This window comes from Giraffa tippelskirchi, chromosome 3 (assembly GCF_054371585.1).
Source record: "Giraffa tippelskirchi isolate mGirTip1 chromosome 3, T2T-mGirTip1v1.2.pri, whole genome shotgun sequence".
Taxonomy (NCBI): domain Eukaryota; kingdom Metazoa; phylum Chordata; class Mammalia; order Artiodactyla; family Giraffidae; genus Giraffa; species Giraffa tippelskirchi.
Window position 1 is genome coordinate 104,968,193 of NC_137277.1, and position 12,885 is coordinate 104,981,077.

At 41.9% G+C, this 12,885-nt stretch overlaps 1 protein-coding gene across 1 annotated transcript in view; it reads right to left on the reverse strand.

Moving 5' to 3' along the window:
• Window positions 1-12,885, reverse strand: part of FMNL2 (formin like 2) — a 324,502-nt gene that overhangs the window by 38,921 nt on the left and 272,696 nt on the right.

The following is a 12,885-nucleotide window of genomic DNA, read 5'->3' on the forward strand; positions in this document are numbered from 1 at the left end:
CCTTCAGAAAATTGCTACCTGAACGCCCATGGGCTCCTTGTTGATAGTAAGACAGCCTCTGGTATTAATATTTTGTGAATTTAATTCAGGTTTCACATGCTTAGTTTTCTGATTCCCTTTGCGATCTTAGAAATAATCAGGCCAACCCTGAAGATTTCTCATAAAGTGACATTTCATAATGCTATCATGCAGCCATTTAATGCTATCATGCAGCCATTCTGTCATGTTAAATTCCACGCATGTACACACACACACACACACACACACACACACACACACACACACACTTTAGGGGAAGAGTGTGTCCAGTGAAGGCAGGAATTTTATGTTGTGCTGCCTACTCTATCCCCAGCATCTAGAACAGTGCTTAGCATGTTGTAAATTCTCAATATTTGCTGAATTGCACTGAAAAGAGGATAAACAAGATATTATGTTAAAATATTCTTAATGAAAGGGTGAATGATCTACTATTGCTCCCCATGATGTTTTACAGTAAAACAAGAACCTTCAGACCTCTGTAGATAGGGACAAGGGTTATTCTTTAGTAGTGGTTCCTGTGCCTTATCTGTGTGCTAGGAATGCTCAGTAGACTCCCTCCCCTCTGAAAGACTTCTATTCTCATAGTAAGTTAATTTTCTCAATAGACTGCTGCTGCTGCTGCTGCTGCTGCTGCTAAGTCGCTTCAGTCGTGTCCGACTCTGTGCCACCCCATAGAGGGCAGCCCACCGGGCTCCGCCGTCCCTGAGATTCTCCAGGCAAGAACACTGGAGTGGGTTGCCATTTCCTCCTCCATCTCAGTAGACTAGACCACAGTTTATTATATTCTGATGACAACTCCCCATTTACCTATACCCATTTTAACGAAAAATAATTACCGAAGACAGAGAACAGTGCATGGGCCGGGTCAGAATGAAGAGAAGCAGGCTCCAGAAGGGAGAGTTTAAAGTGAAACCTTTAAAAGACATACATGTGTGTCCAATCCCACCCTAGAAAGCTCGAGTCAGGATGCCCAGGCAGGGCTGGCGTGACTTGGGTGGGTACATTTGAAAAGCACTACAGACCATTCTGATGCTCTGCAAAGGCTGAGAACCAGAGATTTAAAAGAAGTCACATTCTGCCCTGGGGCCCACCAGACTCTCTAGAGCATATACCACAAGTTCCAGGAAACTAAGGCTTATTAAAGGGGATATGGAAGTGCAGGATCAGCTCCGTAGACCATGACATCAGTCACATCTTGTGTTCAAAGACACAAGAGTTCCTAGCCTGCAAAAAAAAAGCCCAGTTGGTAAAAACTTGCAAGACTTAGTATAGAAAAAGTCAGCATCACAACTTGAATTTTCCTTAAGAGAAACCTCAACATAAGAACTTGCTTCCCAGCAGAACAGTTTACTTTCATCTGTTTTGGGAGGTGGATATGTTGCAGGGAGAAGTCAATTCTGACTCCACGCTGGAACTATTTCTTTAACTTGGTCTCTGTTGCTTTTGTTATAATCATACATAATGGCCTGCCTCAGAGAATCCTGCCTTTCTGCCTGACTGTTAAAGTGCCTTTGTTCAGAACCCTGTCCACCTGTAGATGGGAGGAAGGAAGGAACGAACACATCCCCCTGCCTGAGGCTGCCATTCTAGGAGATATCTTCAAGATTAATGTCCTGTTTACTTTGTTTCCTTACCTCCCTCCCCATCTCTGATCCATAAAAGAACCTGGCATCCAGACCCCAACAAGATGGTTATGCTGAGACATTAGTCTGCCATCTTCTCAGTCAGCCGGCTTTCCGAATAAAGTCATATTCCTTGCTTCAACACCTCGTCTCTCGGATTCATTAGCCTGTCATGTGGTGAGCAGACCAAACTTGGACTCAGTAACATGCAGTGGCAGGAGAAAGGAAGAGAGGTGGTTCTGGATGTGGGGACAGCTGACAGCTTTCCTGAGAAGCAGGCTGTGATCAATGCTCTGTTGAGCAGCTCAGCACTCACTGAACCAGGAGAGGCAGCAGCCCTCAGTGAACAGTGATGATGAAGACAGTTCCTAGGAAGGCAGAATCTTCCAAATCAAAGAATCTCAGAAATCTGGAAAGTACCTTGGGGAACCTGGTGCCCTCAATTTGTGAATGAGACTGACACCTAAACAGACCAGATATCTCCAGCTTGATAAAACATCCACACAGAGGCAAGAAGCAGGTCTCCAACTGCCAGCCTGATGTTCTTGCTCTCATACAGCCAAGAATGTTCAGATAAATATATTCCATTTAAGATGATAGTAAAAGCATTTCAGAATCATCTGAGACACCAACAGAGATGGAAAATGTTATCATTAAGAAGCACAATCATTCCATCGGGCATGCACTCAATTATCCATGCACCAGACTCTCCCATGGAACTTCTGAAAATGGACGATTCCAGGGTCTACACCAGGACAAACTGAATGAGAAACTCCATGGACAGAACTAGGAATCTGTGTCTTTAAAAAGGAATCATAGTTGTTGGACCAGCAATTGGGAACCAGTGGCTTATCCAGTATTAGACTAGCTGATTAAAGCTGCATTCTTTTTTACTTCCAAATGTAAACTGGACAGCTATGTCATTAACTCCACAACTCATTCAACTTCCAATTTAACTACACATAAAAGAAACACAGTTACTATAACTGGGTATCACAGGAATGAAGCAGGGATTGGCCCACTGTCACTGCATGGATACAATGAATAATAAGCCAACTCCCAAATAATGAGAGATTGTGTCCAGGGCATTAAGAAAGTGGATTTTATACAGCTGAGGAAAGCACATGTGGGCAGCAAAGCTACTCAGATTGTTAATAAAAAGATGTGGGATCAACTTCAGAACAAGAAATATTAATTTTCAGCTGAATAAAGATCCGAAAAGTCATTGTACTAGACTGGTAGACTGGACTGAAATAGATATTAAGAGGAGCCTTGAATATATGCCTTTCTTTAGAAATCCCTCATTCTGTCAACAGACAAATCCATGCTGAGAACATGTGTTATGAAACAAAAGTATTAAATACCTTTAATCTTTAAAAATAATAGACTTAAATGTCTTCCAACTTACAGCTCCTTGGAACTGGGTGCAAAGGATCCAACTGCACCAAACAACACATTATCAACATAGATGCCAGCTTGGAGAAACCACGAAAGATTGACCACTCTCCTCACCCACTGTAAGAACTAGAAGAGCTCCTCCCATCAGCCCCACCAAGTCACTCTCTGTAAAGGTTTAGCTACACTGCTCTGCTGTCAATCTCAGCTAATGAATTCAGGGTGGTACTTTCTGACACTGTTCCACAGGAACAGTATGGATTCTTGAGGACCCCTTCGTTCCTGTTGGAAGAAAAAAAGGGAGCGTGCAAACCAGATTCACATTTGTTTTTATGTTACTTTAGCAATCATTAAATCAGAGTATACTACCATCCCACAGGAAATGGGAAGACGTGTTTGGGGAAGGTTGGTAAAAGTCATGTTCCACATCAAAGGAAAGTTGTCGTAGCTCCTACAGCTCACATCTGGACCACCACCGCAAACTTGGTTCAAATAAGATCATCATGGCTGAACATGCCTCTTCTCTCCTTTGAAACTGGCCTCATTTAGAAAACTGGTGAGGATGAAAGAAATGAAACACTGATCCCCAGTTATTTTCCAAATCTACAACAGTCTTCATGAGGATGCTCTCAAGGGGCTTCATCAAAATGTACAGGAGAACCAGGCGCATGTTTGCATGTATATATTATTGCACATTAGAAACTGCTGCATATAACTTCCATCTGCCAACAAAGACCAGACAATCTGAGAACTTCCAAGTAAAACAGATGTACTATTGCAACTGAAACTTGTCATTTCTTGACTTTTCTATTCACTGGTATTTCTCATTTCCCCACTAACTTTGACACCTTCCATCGATAACACACAGCCACCGGAGTAGGGAGGGTAGGAAGTGAATTTGAGAGACACAGGCATAGAAGGCAGAGATGGAGAGAAGCCTACTCCATCAGGAATTAGACTTCTACAGGCTGGGCTGCCAGATAAGAAGTCAACAAGGCAGAAAAAAAGTATACGCTCTGGAAAAGCACATACTCTACTGTATACTTAAGAGGCATCTTCATGTATAAGTCATTTATAAATCAGTCCCATGTGAATAAATTCACTGACCCTGATTAACACTGTGTAAGGAGAAAGCACTCAGGCTGGGATCGACCCTAGACTTGACTGTGAACACAGGCACCACCTACCCATCCCTGTGGGGTCCTGCCTAACACAGCAGCCCTCTTTATACCTTTAAGCTCTAGCACTGCGGAGGGTGATGGGACATGAGAAATAGGTCTGTAGAGTATTAAACAGGAGACCATAAGACCTAGGTTATAAGTCAGTATCATTTCTAAGCTACTGTGAGCCTGGGCAATTCCATGAACCTCCCTGGAATTTGGTTTTCACATCCATTGATTTAAGAGCATTAGATCATATTGTTGGTTGTCAAATCCTTTTTTCAGGAAGCATGAAAGGTTACAGTGATGCATCTCCCTCTTTGGGCTTCCCAGGTGGCTCAGTGGTAAAGAATCCACCTGCCAATGCAGGAGACACGGGTTCAATCCCTGGGTCAGGAAGATCCCCTGGAGAAGGAAATGGCGGACTCTAGCATGCTTGCCTGGAAAACCCCATGAACAGAGGAGCCTGGCGGGCTACAGTCCATGGGCTCTCAAAAGAGTTGGACACAACTGAGCACACAAACTGGCAGCGTGGGGGGAACACAACCAGGGATGGGGGCCCTGTCAGGGACAGGAAAAAAGCACAAGTGAAGTTCCTGAGACCTCTATCCTCATTTATTAATTCTGTATTATACTGCGTTGCCTGGTAAGATTTATTTTAGGGGGAAAATGTTTCATTGAAAGTTTTCATTGCTAATAAAAGTTTGAAAAAAAAACTCTCCCACTTGGTATCTTGAAGCTCTAAAACTAATCTAGGCATGGCCATAGAACATGATATTCCCAAGCTGACTGGCCTGGAAACTCTACACAAACCAACTTTAGAGAGATGCTCTCAGCTCTGCAGGCCCCGAGTACCAAGCTTGAAGGCCAAAGCACCATCTCATGGCATCTGGCTCACTCTGCTAGTGAAGTGGATAAATCCTGCCCTGACCAGATACAACTGGTCGCACCCGAGACAAGCCAGATCCATTTCACTTTTGAAGCAAAAGCATAGCCCCTGCCAAAAAACAACTTAACCCTGTCCTCCAACATCTGTACAGGACATTTCTGAAGAGCGTCCCAGATCATTTAGATAAACCGGAGGCCCTGGATGCAGAAGAGGCAGTGGCTTAAAGCATCTGTAAGGGTGGGTAGAGTTTAGGGGGTGATTTCCCTAAAAGCTAATTGTGGAGAAAAGATGGTTTTACAAAAGCTTAGTAATGAAGAATATTATCTCGCTAACCAGATGTTGCAATGAACAACAGACTGCCAGCCTTCAGCCACCTCTCCGTCCCCCCCAGGTCAAAGACTATCTTTGTTTTCCCCCAGCAATAGCTCCCAGGGAACCATACCAAGTCTACAGCCAGACTGCAGCCTGACTTATGAGGTGGGTATAAAATATGCTTCTAGGTTACTCGTATAAAAATTAAAGGCCTCTTGCTTAAGTGTTTCCTCCTTGCTCTGTTGCCTGGTGCCTGCCTCAATGCTTTCTTTTTCTTTTCTCACAATAGGCCCCTGTGATCTGCAGGGCTCCCCACAGAAAGGCACCGTTTTAAAAGCACAGGCTACTGTGACAATTAGACTACCCCTGTCAGGGCCTGCCCAGGAATGAAAGTTTCGTTTTCTTCTTGGGGTCACACGAAATAAATAGTTACTGCCTCAGACCTAGGAGAAAGCATCTCTTACTCGCTGTTGAGAGCACGAGCAGTCTATGGATTAGTGACACCATGATGACCCAACAAAACCACTTTTCTGGGGTGTTCTGTGGTTGTGGGTGTCTCTTCCCCCTGAGGTGACTAGACATTTCCAACACAGACACTGAATGGCTGCTGTGACAGCAGCCAACCACTCTGACCTGCTGCTGGCTCTCCCCTCTCCTTGGGATTTAAAAGCGGAAACGTTCATCAGACTGAAGCACTCTGAAATGACACAACCTGATCTCACTCCACTACAATAAAAACTAATGAAAGCCAAACAACAGTGTACTCTACAATCGACCCAACCTTCCTTCCTCATAAATTAATGAAACATTTATAATCAACCTTGGGTTGGCTGATGTCTGATTATGAACCAGAGGCTTCATCCACATAATGCTGAACACCCTCGTGAAAACTTCAGTCACTTTTCCAGATGTTTCCAAATACCCAGATGTTTGGCACCAGGCACACGAAGCATCCAGATGACTGTTTCACTTCCCATGCACGTATGTTGCAGTACTGAACAAAGAATCCTGACATAGAAGCAAAGGGCTAGTAAAATCCCCAGAGGACGACTTGTTGACATACCACACCTTAAATGAGAAATGCATTTTTATCGCTCCTCTTAAAAAAAAGATGGCCTTCATTAAATTCTAGAGAGTGAGGCTCCACCATACAATTCCTCATCAATGACATCTTTCAGAAATATTACTTGCAAGACTCACATCTCTTGGTCATCAGTAATGATACGGATTCTTTCAAGGCTTCTATTCCCACAGGAAGACCAAAATACATTCTAGTTCTTTAAAATGATGGGTTTTTTTAAACTGGTAAATGGCAAAGGCCTCTAGTCATTTCTGGGACAACTTGCCAGTTAGATCCCTCGACAGTAGAAAAAAGTCTAACTCTGTGCTTTATCCCATTCATTTTCCCTCTCAACTTTGCTCTTGAACATATACACAATTTGGTCAAGTGAGGTGAGCAGGGGAATGAGAGGGACACAATGACACATTTCCAGTGGTCACCACATGTTCACTAAACCACAGCAATAGCACGTGGTAGGAGCTGTGTCAATCCTGTGACATGCCCACCACAGACCTTGGGACCTGCTTAGGAGGCTGACATCAACCCATGCTATCCTCTTGCATGAATAACAACAAATCAAATTAAATCAAACAAAGATGTGCTAAGAACTGAGAGCCCTTGAAGACAAGGACTCTTTGTTTGCTAGATCAAAGACCTTAGTCCACAAATAGGCAAATGCCTGAAGTTTATCCGCTGCTCCTACCTAACTCTCATTTCACGGTCTCTTCTACTTTCTTCTGTGCTCTGCCCCAATTCTGGGTCTTCATCAGGAAGACTCTGCTTTAGCTTCTGGTCACCACTTCTACCAAGTCAAAGGTGACAGGAGATTACAGATTTGGGCAGCAGTTCTTAAAGTGGGGTCTTTGAACACTGAGGGATCCTGAGGCCCTATTCCAGGGTTTGTAAGATCAAAACTATTTTTATAATAATACTAAGATGCTACTTGCCTTTTCCACAGAATTAGCATTTGCACTGGTGGTGCAAAAGCAATGAGAGATGAATGAAACTACTGGTGACTTAATAAAAATCAAGGCAGTGGCAACAAATTATATGAGCAATCATTGTATTCACCACAGCCATGCATTCTCAGTTGTTTTTTTTTTTTAATGCAGTTTCACTTAAGAATATCCTTGATAATGCAATAAACTTTTAAATTAAGTCGTTCAGTCATGTCCAACTCTCTGTGACCCATGGACTATAGTCTGCCAGGCTCCTCCATCCATGGGATTTCCCAGACAAGAATACTGGAGTGGGACACCATTTCCTTCTCCAGGGGATCTTCCAGATCCAAGGATCGAACCCTCGTCTCCCGCATTGCAGGCAGGAGCCACCAGGGAAGCCACTTAGAAGCTGATAATGCAATAAAAAGTATTAATTTTATTAAGTCTCAACCCCTGAATAGACACCTTTTTGATATTCTATATGAGGAAATAAGAACCCTACATAAAGCACTTTTGCTGCATATTAACATATGGGAATCAACCACACCATATAAAGAACAACCCATATGCCATCTCTTAATGAAGATAAAGTCAAATCATTCAGAGAAAGGATAGGGTTTTTTATGCAGAAAAGAGCCCTCCATTAGTTTACGAGGTAGAAAAAGACAAGACTTCCCTTCAGTTTTTATGGTTAACAAGGCAAGGTACAATCCCTGGCATTTAGCAGGTTACATTGAAGCAATCCCTTACTGTTCTCTGGATGTCTCTGGGGTGTCATATGGAGGCTCATTAGAAGACTAGGTTTTTCTTCCCAAAGCCAAGTCAATGTTAGATTCCAAGCAAGAATATGAGAGAAATACAGACACAGTTTTCTTCTGCATGGTCTATTAGGACATATGTTACCCAAGTTCAGGGAGAATCAGACTCAGTCAATCTGCCTAATTAGACAAATTTGTCCTGGAATGCCTGACACACTGTAATATCAAACCATCAAGAACAAATATGCAAGGAACCAAAAGATTCCTTTCTACCAAAGCACTAAACATGTCCTTGCTACCTACTATACAGAATATACTCTTCCCTAGTTTTACACCTATTCCTGGAAGATACTTCCAGGTGGAAAATTCAGCGTGGTCCTTAGCAGCGTACCAGCTAATCTGGGCTACCACATGTATTGCTGGTACATGTACTAGTATGGAAGGAACCCTCATTTTTCCATGGCCAAAACCAAACTGCTGAAACAAAACAGAGCTACAGCTCATGTTACTGTGACTGGCCATTTCCACTTTGCAGTGACGCACAGCTGATGGGAGACTGTCTGAGAGCTCAACTTTATGAGGAAAAGAGAGTGACAGTGGTTTCTGGATCATCATCAGGAATCACTGAGCCACTTTCCTCTACTGAGCATGTTTCAGTCCAATGTCTGAATGAAAACTGAGTGTGACTATATATTCCTGGCAGATTGATACATAGCTTAAAGAGTTGGGCAGGAGCCACATGCATCATTGTGGTGAAAGGAGTAAAAAGTGGCTATGGATCTACCATGAGCCAGAGCTACAGAGCCTAAACCATGACTCCGAAGCTCAGGCTTTCAAACACTGCCCAAGCCAGGATGCTTTCAGCTTTCACAGACGGGATGTTCCTAGGGGAAGGTACCCACAGCATGTGCACAAACTCAGCTCACCTGCTGGTTAGAGAAGCAGCAAGCACCTTTAGATTTTTAAGTGAGATCTGGGTTTACAGGGGCTTCTCTGGTGGTTCAGATGGTAAAGAATCTGCCTGCAATACAGGAGACCCAGGTTCAATCCCTGGGTTGGGAAGATTCCCTGGAGAAGGGAATGGCAACCCACTACAGTATTCTTGCCTGGAAAAATCCCATAGACAGAGGAGCCTGGCGGGTGACAGTCCATGCAGTCACAAAGAGTCGGACACGATTAAGCGACTAACACTTTCACTTTCTGGGTTTAGAGACTGATGCAGCCATTTCCAGGCAGTCATAAAAGGAAACTAGGGACTAAAACCACAATGTAGGCTAAAATCACCGTAACCTATTAATATTTCTATCCTAAGACTGTCACTATCTTATCAACTAGTCTAGGACACGTTACTTTTTGCTTGTGTTCATAAATTCTTGTACCTATCATTATTTAGGTGTCTTCTTTTAATATCTGTAGTCAAAGAAACACTTTATCTTTATTTTTATATACATATATATTCTATATAAAATTCTAAAATTTTATATAGAATCATAAAACTGTAGAATTGGAAGGGACGTAGAGACAATGTGACTAACTTGTCACCTAAAGCAAGACTTGCACACACTATACCAGACTCACCAGGCATCCTCTTCCTTCTTGCCTACCTTTGTGTCTTGGGTTGGTTTCTTCTGAGAATCCTTGTAGCTCATTCTAGCCTGGTGCCTTTGTGGAGTTCAACTTCTTTAGTATAATCCTATTCTCTACTTGGAAAACACACACACACAATTCCCAGGCACCTCTGTTTAAGCCTGTTCTCTCATTCATTATCTTCAATGCAGAACTAAGAATCTGATCTTGGACATTTTACCATCACTAAAAAAATTAACTTAAAAAGACAATTTTCTTCACCTGAAAAAAAAAAAATCCCAGCTCTTATTTGTTCGCTGTGGCTGTGCTTCCTTCTTAATTAAATTTATGCTGTTAGAATAGATTCTTATTCTCTAACTTATGTCCATCCCCAATTCAGAGGATCACGCTGTCTCTTGTCAACTTTTTCTCAATTTTATGGCTTCATACCCACTGTCATGGCCACAAATTTGGTTCAGGACCCAGTCATTTAATGTCTGACCTGCTTGTCTTCCAAACTCGAGCGTCTCTCCCCTCTGTTTTTTATGCAGAGATTGATAATTTTTAAGATATACCAGGATTACATAAAATGCCTTCTTAGGTTTCCACAAAATCAAAGAGAGTTGATATAAAAGCACTTTAAAAACTATAAAGTACTGTTGCTTCCCTTTCCATTTTCCTTTTCCCTCCTACTTACATCTGCCTTCCAGGTGAGATTTCTTTTTTCATCACAGTGCAGATTTTCTGAACCTCCACTATTCATCAGAACCTTAATTGTGATTGCCTCCTGTCATGCTTTATACTCTGTGGCATGGGCCCCAGTCAGATATTATTTTCTTGTCAACTAGCACATTTATTCTGACACGTGCTACCCCCAGGACAGACTTTATGCCGGTCTCTCTCTGCTCTCAGAGTTGCCTCCACCGACTAAATCAAGTCTCTTCCTTTGTAAATGTGCGCAAGACCTCATGCCTCTCTTTGGGCTCCATACAAACGGCTCAGATTATCCTGTTTTGTTTTTGGGGTGTTTTTTTTTTAATATTTATTTATTTGTCTGCATAGTCTTAGTTGTGGCATCTTAGTTGCCTGACCAGAGGTCGAACCTGCATCCCCTGCATTGCAAGGCAGGTTCTTAGCCACTGGACTACTAGGGAATCCCTATCTTGGGTTTTACAAATAACTTCAAACATTCCAATAATTTACCCAATCAATAACTGTTTGATTAGGTTTGCCTTTTGGTAGAAGACTGAGGGTATGTATCAATTTGTGTAGAAGGTATCTGATATGTGACAATATGTTATATAACACTATGAGCCTTGACAATATGTTATGTAACACTGACTATGAGTTCAATGGATCTGTATAAAAACGCCAAGCTTGCCACTTACTAAGGTATGTCAGTTGGCCTATTTACTCTGAACCCCTCTTTCCTTATTCCTAATTCACTGGGTAGAGATTATAATTAGAGTAATATATGCTAGCCTGTTAGCACTCAGCAAAAAAAGTAGCCTTACTATTTCTGTACGTGCATATGCCTTTTTAAAACACTGAACTAATATATTAGCTAAGGTTTAAAACATGGAATAAAAATGCAACAGTTTCATGAACACTGCTCATGTTTTCTTTCTGAAGATGATTGTTTGTTAATTTAAAACAAACCAAAACAAAACCCTTCTGTACTGACTTTGGAGACCAAATAAATAAACATGCTCATGTTTTAGAATTATTTAAATTTCAAATGAAATTTGAACTTCTCTCATAAAGGGAGTCAAAGTCAATCAGCATATTCATGGGCAAAAACAACTAAAACTTTAGCTTAAATTACAAAAGGGAATAAAAATTTAAATATAAACACAACTCTAAAAGTTTTGCTGCTGCTGCTGCTAAGTCGCTTCAGTCGTGTCCGACTCTGTGCGACCCCATAGACGGCAGCCCACCAGACTCCACCGTCCCTGGGATTCTCCAGGCAAGAATACTGGAGTGGGTTGCCATTTCCTTCTCCAGTTCATGAAAGGGAAAAGTGAAAGTGAAGTTGCTCAGTCGTATCTGACTCTTAGCGACCCCATGGACTGTAGCCTACCAGGCTCCTCCATCCATGGGATTTTCCAGGCAAGAGTACTGGAGTGGGATGCCATTGCCTTCTCCAAAAGTTTTTAGTTATAGTTAATTTAAGCCCACATTTGGTCCTTAACTAAGTATCTATTAAAGTCAGTCCTGTCTTTTTCAAAGCAATGGAAATTTTATGGGACAAAAATCATGTCTTTTATTTTCTGTCACACTCTCCTGATCTTACAATAGTGTTTTTTCTCTGATAAGAAACTTGCTCAACAATTCCCTAGAACTTCCAAAGAATTCTGCCTTACTAGTCCTGGGGGGAAAAAAGTGGCAATGATCTATGCCTTTATTTTTGGAGAGATGTTACACAAAAGACAACTGAGCATCTTTAGAAAGGACAAGAGGAAGCCAAATGGAAAGTTCCTGGAAGGGAAAAATCTCACTCTGCACAACAGGGACACTTAGCTACACGAGACCAAATGTTACCTCCCAAACATTACAAGCAGTAGAAATAAACATACACACAAATTGAAAGCAACACTGCTACTCCAAACTCTTTCACTGGCTTCTCTTTAGGGCTTACTACTATGTATAAATGGGCTTCCCAGGTGGCAGTGCAGTGGTAAAGAATCTCACTGCCAATGCAAAAGGCAAAAGAAGCATAAGTCCGATCCCTGGGTTGGGAAGATCCCCTGGAGGAGGACACGGCAACCCAGTCCAGTATTCTTGCCTGAGGAATCCCATGGACAGAGGAGCCTGGGGGGCTACAGTCCTTGGGGTCACAGAGTTGGACATTACTGAGCACACATACATCACGCATCACTATGCATAAATAATCTTTCTACTGTTACTCATAATACATGTACATACATATAACATATATACACATAGATGCATAAATATGATTTTTCTTTCCCTAGTTAACAAATCTTTTTACAAACATTTTCATAATTATTTTAACAGCTCTATTTGGATCTACAAGCTTATTTAGTAAGATGGTCCATGTGGTCCTATGTCTTGGCATAGCCACTGCTTAGCCTAGACTTAACAACAACTAAAATAACCTATAATTCAAAATTGTTTGACAT